General features: G+C 38.7%; 1 long non-coding RNA gene across 1 annotated transcript in view; it reads right to left on the bottom strand.

Annotated features, from left to right (window-relative positions):
- Positions 1–6,295, bottom strand: part of LOC107181563 — a 19,799-nt gene extending 13,504 nt beyond the window's left edge. The window contains exon 1 of the long non-coding RNA XR_001512224.1: positions 6,263–6,295. This is a non-coding gene — a long non-coding RNA (uncharacterized LOC107181563). The remainder of the gene's footprint in view (positions 1–6,262) is intronic.
- Between the last annotated feature and the right edge of the window lie 278 nt (positions 6,296–6,573).

Genomic DNA, 6,573 nt, shown 5'->3' with positions numbered 1-6,573 from the left:
GAATCATTGATGGGCTGCCTCCTGCATGCCTCTCACTAGCAGTAGAGCCTGCAACCTGGGCATGTGCCCTGACTGGAATCTAACCATGACCTCCTGGTTCATAGGTCAATAATCAACCACTGAGCCACGCCGGCTGGCCATGTTTGATTATTTATGAAGCTGTAGTTAGAATCACCAATTTCCATTTTCTTATTTGTTTCATCATCATCGTCATCATAATGTCACTATGTTCCAAGCCTATGCTTTGAATTCATTTTACTAGTACTGTATGCCTTCTCCTCACTCTCTTTGTGATTTAAATATTTCTTAAGTTACTTTTATTATACTATCAATTTCACATTACTTTCTGTAATATTACCCCCCCCCCCTTTTATTTTTACTTGGTGGCTGAAAACTTTCTGGACTGAAATGAGCCATCATTGTAACTAATTTTGAGGGTCACTATGACATAAAGCATACTGTTGCACATTTACAACGAATTCATTTTACTAGTACTGTATGCCTTCTCCTCACTCTCTTTGTGATTTAAATATTTCTTAAGTTACTTTTATTATACTATCAATTGAACATTACTTTCTGTAATATTACTCCCCCCTTTTCTTTTTACTTGGTGGCTGAAAACTTTCTGGACTGAAATGAACCATCATAGTAACTAATTTTGATGGTTACTATGACATAGAGCATACTGTTGCACATTTACACACATGCAGGATGCAGTGTTATCGGGTGGAAAAATCATGGGATTCATGTAATATATTCTTTTTTGTTCTGGATTTCTTACTTATTAGCTTTATGACTTCAGACAAGCCGCAATTTATTGATTTTCACAGAATTGTGGTAAAGGAAATGTGATAATTGAGATTATAGTGGAACATAAAGTGTTTTACAGTTCAAGGCTATAAAAAATGGGAAAGTGATTTCTTTGTTAAATACCTACGACAAAGAACCTCAGAAAGTATTTTCTTCTGTTCTGGGAATTGGCATGCAGTGGATGGTTATGGTTGGTAAAAAGTCACTCGTATTCCTGTAATGATGGCCCTCATTAATTGGAAGTTGCCCTGACCTTCAAAGAAACATTTTTTTTTTTTAACATTTAGGATATAGTATGCATAGGTTTCTACTTCAAAAGCAGAGAATTGGTTCAGATCTCATCTATATCCTATATAATAAAAGGCTAATATACAAATCAACCAAAAGGCAAAATGACTGGTCGGTTGATGCGCACTGACCACTAAGGGGCAGATGCTCAACGCAGGAGCTTCCCCCTGGTGGTCAGTGCGCTCCCACAGGGGGAGTGCCGCTCAGCCAGAAGCTGGGCTCAGGGCTGGTGAGTGCAGCAGCAGTGGCAGGAGCCTCTCCCACCTCTGCAGCAGTGCTAAGAATGTGTGACTGCCGGCACTGTCAGTCAGACATCCCCAAAGAGCTACCGGACTGCGAGAGAGCATAGGACAGACTGAGGGACCCTCCTGAGTACACGAATTTCATGTACCAGGCCTCTAGTCTATAATAATAAAAGTGTAATATGCAAATTGACTGAACAGCCGAATAGCAGAACGACCATTCGGACAACTTTCCGGACGACCTTTCGGACGACCTTCTGGACAAAACCAGGGGCACAGCCACAGTGGCTGTGAGGGATCGAGGCAGCCGCCTGGGCTGTGAAGGCCTACTCTTGCACAAATTTTGCACATTGGGCCTCTAGTAGAATACAATGGTTAACGTTTAAGACTCCAGCATCAGTTTGTCTGATTTTAAATGCTGCTTTCCATGAACAAACTTTGTAACCTTGGCCAAATTACTGCATGACTCAGATTATAATACATGAAAGCAGGATGTGACATGTTTAGCAATATGTGTAGAGTTTAAACAATGTCATAGGAGCAGTCAATTAATTAGTGTTGGTTTTGTTGTTACTGTTATGATTATGAAAGGTTTTAAAGGACAAAAAACTGTAGACTTGAAAATGACCTTCTTTGGAACTTTAGGAAGACATATATCTTAGTTCTATAGCTTATTAATGAATCAATCAGATTTAATTAATTAAATTATTTCTAATACAACTGCTTATCTCATTGAATTCCAAAAAGTAGCTTATTACTTGGTACTATAAGACTAAATGTGAAACATTTTCCAAGTTTTAAGTGGATAATGGAGAAAGAAAATATATTAAGACTGTTTTATAGATCCTTTGGGGTTTTATTTGAAGAAATAATTATTTCAATATTCACTTAACTATGTTCAGAACTTAAAATACTTTGATCATTCTTGGTTTTAATGATGGCTTACTTGACTGTACTGCATTCAACTATATTATGAAGTAGAATATCTTTAAATTTCTAATTAGACAATAGTGCAGTTAATTACCCCTTAAAAGCTTATATGAATACAGAATATGAATATTTGATTCTATTTCCTAAATATTCAAGTCAAACTTTATTATAGGTAGATTAGTCATTTATAAATAAATTAGACATGGCACTTTTTCTATCTAAATATGAAGTCCTTTTCAGTTGAGGTTTATTGTGCTTGAGACTACTGTCCTGAAATGAGAATATAAAACTTTATATCCAAAGGAATGTGTTTAGGATGCCATCTTGTTCTTTCTGGAAAGTGCTATACTTCTATATTCATGTTAGCAAAGATAATATTAGATAAAGGGAATTGAAAATGTTAAGCTCATATATAAGTGGAAGTTTAGAATCTTTAATTAATCTTTTATATTTCTTTATTTAAAAATAAGGAAGGGATATGATTTTTGTATTATAATTATTCCAGAAAAAAGCTTTTCTCCCTGAAACATTTTGCTTTATACTAACTTTATAAAAATGATCTTAATAGTTTCCTATTTGTTAGTGAGAAGTTACTGAGTTTGTGCTATGAACAGCCTTCTAAATGAAGAGTAAGAGAATGAGACTAAATATCACCACAGCTATGTTATACTATCAAGGTCCCTGTGTATAGGGCCTACTGAGATTTAAGTTCAAATAGGAGAATTGAGATTTCCTGTCTGTCAGAAATAACTGTCAAATACTGGGGAGGGATCCCCTCCATATAGGAACTACTGAAAATAGAGCTGAAATACTGCTCCTAAACATTTTTTTAGGAACCGAGTGCAAACATAAAGCACACAAAAATTCAACCAGTTGTTGAAGGAATTTTAAGCCTGGGGAGTCCTGTAGAGCCTAACCTAACACCAAAACCCAAATCCAAGTCAATTATTTCGTCAATACCCATAAGAAAGTATATAAACAGAAGAGGAAGTATACTCACTTTCAGGCATAAATTCTATTTACCATATATGATAAAATAGTTTAGTAATGTATGGTGAAAAGGAATAAATAGCAATGTGTAAAACCTTTCTGGATAAAATTTAAAGACTTCATAAATATATTAAAAATATCTTAAATGTAGATATATACTATTTAGTTAAATAAAAAGCTTAATATTATAGCAGATTTTAACTTTCTCCAAATTGATATATAGATTCAATGCAATCATATTAAAATCATGAATGTGTTTTGTAGTATTTGATATGGCTAGTCTACAATTTTGATATAAATACAAATGTCTAAAGATAGCCAAGTGACTTGATTTTAATATGATTGCATTGAATCTATATATCAGTTTGGAGAAAGTTAAGACAGAGATGGAATTGGCAGATGAAGAAAGTCTCTTTTTTTTGTTGTTGTGGTTGTTGATGCAAGCATCTGATCAAAAAAGGAACTGAATTTTTACCTCAAAAAATATACAGTTAAAAATTCAAAGAAAATATGTAAATATATAGTACACTAAATGTTCAAAATACAGCACAAGAAAACATATTTATGATGATTACAGGACATGTTATACAGGATAAAAAATTAAACAGAAGCACTCTTGCTAGTATGGCTCAGCTGTCTGAGATCATCTCATACATGAAAAGGTTGATAGTTTGATTCCCCAGGTCAGTGCACATGCCCATGTTGCAGGCTCAATTCCCAGTAGGGGGCTATAGAAGGCAACTGATCTCACATTGATGTCTCTCTTGCCCTCTCCCTTCTTCTCTCTCTAAAAATTAATTAAAGAAATCTTTAAAATATTTTAGAAAATATTCCTAAACTAGAGGCCCGGTACACAAATTTCATGCACTGGGGGTAGGGGTGTTCCCTCAGCCCAGCCTATGCCCTCTTACAGTTCAGGATCCCTCAGGGGATGTCTGACTAAGGGCTCCCTATGGGGAGCAGGCCTAAGCCAGCAGTTGGACATCCTTGGCACTGCCATGGTGGCAGAAGAGACTCCTGCCACCGCTGCTGTGCTGTTCAGCTGTGAGCCTGGCTCAGGGCTTCTGGCTGAGCAGCACTCCCCCTGTGAGAGCACACTGACCACCAGTGGGCAGCTCCTGCATTGAGCATCTTCCCCCTGGTGGTCAGTGTGCCTCATAGCAACCGGTTGTTCTGCTGTTTGGTAGATTTGCATATTAGCATTTTATTATATGGGATTATCCAACATTAACAACTTCAACATATTAAAAAATATGTAAGGAAGTGGAAAGAAGCACCACAAACTATAGGAAGGCATTTAACTGTTGAAAGATTAGTTACTAAATATAAAAATAATGTTTATAAATTAACATGAAAAGAATAAACTAAAAAAAAAGATTTTCAAAGAAGAGAAAGTAGAAATTGCCTATCATTTTGATAGATAGATAAAGATAGGTAGGTAGGTATGTAGGTAGGTGGGTAGATCTATCACAATAGTATATCAATAATCAGGGTAATATAGAGTGACACCTGTGCTAAAGGTAGGCACTGTTTTCTATACATGAAATGAACATCTTTGAGAAAACAGATGTTGGTAATGGCTAGATGTGGAGTAGCAAGCACTGCAGGTGGAGTGTTAATTGGTAAAACTGCTTTAAAAAACTGAGCACACCTTAAAACCTGAGGATTCCACTCCTAGGTATCTGACACAGAGACCTTTATAATTCTGCACCATATAGACTGAGTGGCCAGATTATTATGACCACCTGATGTTTGTAGGCAAATTAGCTATAATTTTGCGCTGAAGTAACTAGAGGGCCAGACCATTATAAACGTCTGAATAGCACAACATACCTAAGTATTGTTGCTGATCAAGTTCATCCTATCATGTTTATGGTGTATCCCAGTGGAGATGGCTTCTTTCAACAAGACAATGCGCCATGCCATGGTGCTCGTATTGTGGAGTGGTTTCAAGGACATGAGGGAGACTTTACCTTGCTTAGGTGCCCCCACAATCACCAGATCTCAATCCAATTGAGCATTTGTGGGACGAAGTTAAAAGAGACATCAGGCAGCTGGTTCCACAACCATCAAATCTCACAGAACTGGACAGTGCTATTCATCAGGCATGGTGTCAGATTCCTCGCATCACCTTTCAGCATCTCGTGGAGTCAATGCCAAGAAGAATCGCCGCAGTATTGAAGGCAAAAGGTGGCCCAACAAAGTACTGATGGGGTGGTCATCATAATCTAGCTGATCATAATAATCTGGCCACTCATTGTATATATATGAATGTAAATGTCAGCATATGTATCTTTAACATAGCTCTAAACTTGAACAGCTCTCTCTTGCCCTGGATCACATTATAAGGCTATTTCCATAAGGATTTATTTTATTGCAGTGCATTTCTTTTAAAGCACATTTCTTTCAATAGCACATATGTGTTTTCATATATTATTTACACGTTTGTTACATACTTTAAAATTTTTAATTATATTTGGTAATTATTTTATGTATAGGGTTTCCTGAAAAAAATGTATACACACATTTTGAATAATTATAAAGGCAGTGTTTATTAAAATACATTTCATTTTCAAAATTGAGCAATCAGTTGTTAATATTTGTATACATTTATGGGAACTCCCTATACATACTTGCTTACATATATATATTACTAGAGGCCTGGTGCACAAAAATTTGTGCACTCGGGGAGGAGGAGGGGTCCCTCAGCCCGGCCTGTGCCCTCTCGCATTCTGGGACCGCTCAGGAGATAACAACCTGCTGGCTTAGGCCTGCTCCCGGGTGGCAGAGGGCAGGTCCAATCCCTAGGTGCAGCCCTGGTCGGGCTCAGAGCAGGGCCAATTGGGCAGTTGGGGTGCCTTCCCCTGTCATGCACAGAGCAGGGCAGATTGGGAGGTTGCGATGCCACCCTCAGTCACAGGCAGGGTAGGGCCGATTGGGGGGTTGGGTCACCACCCCCTGTCACACTCAAGGCAGGGAAAATGGGGAGGTTGAGGCGCCACCCTGTCAAGCCCAGAGCAGGGCCAATCATGGGGGATAGGGCTCTGTACCCTGTCACTCAAAGAGCAGGGTTGATAAGGGGGTTGGGATGCTGCCCCCTGTCACACACAGAGCCGCAGGGCGATCAGGGGTTTGGGCGCTAACCCCTGTCATGCTGATCCCGGTGCTGGGAGCCATATTACCCTTTTACTATATAGGATAGAGGCCTGGTGCATGGGTGGGGGCTGGCTTGTTTGCCCTGAAGGGTGTCCTGGGTCAGGGTGGGGGTCCCCACTGGGGTGCCTGGCCAGCCTGGGTGAGGGGATGATGGCTG

Source organism: Myotis davidii, unplaced genomic scaffold (assembly GCF_000327345.1).
Source record: "Myotis davidii unplaced genomic scaffold, ASM32734v1 scaffold2293, whole genome shotgun sequence".
In the NCBI taxonomy this organism is placed as follows: Eukaryota; Metazoa; Chordata; class Mammalia; order Chiroptera; family Vespertilionidae; genus Myotis; species Myotis davidii.
This window is presented reverse-complemented; position numbering and strand designations above follow the sequence as displayed.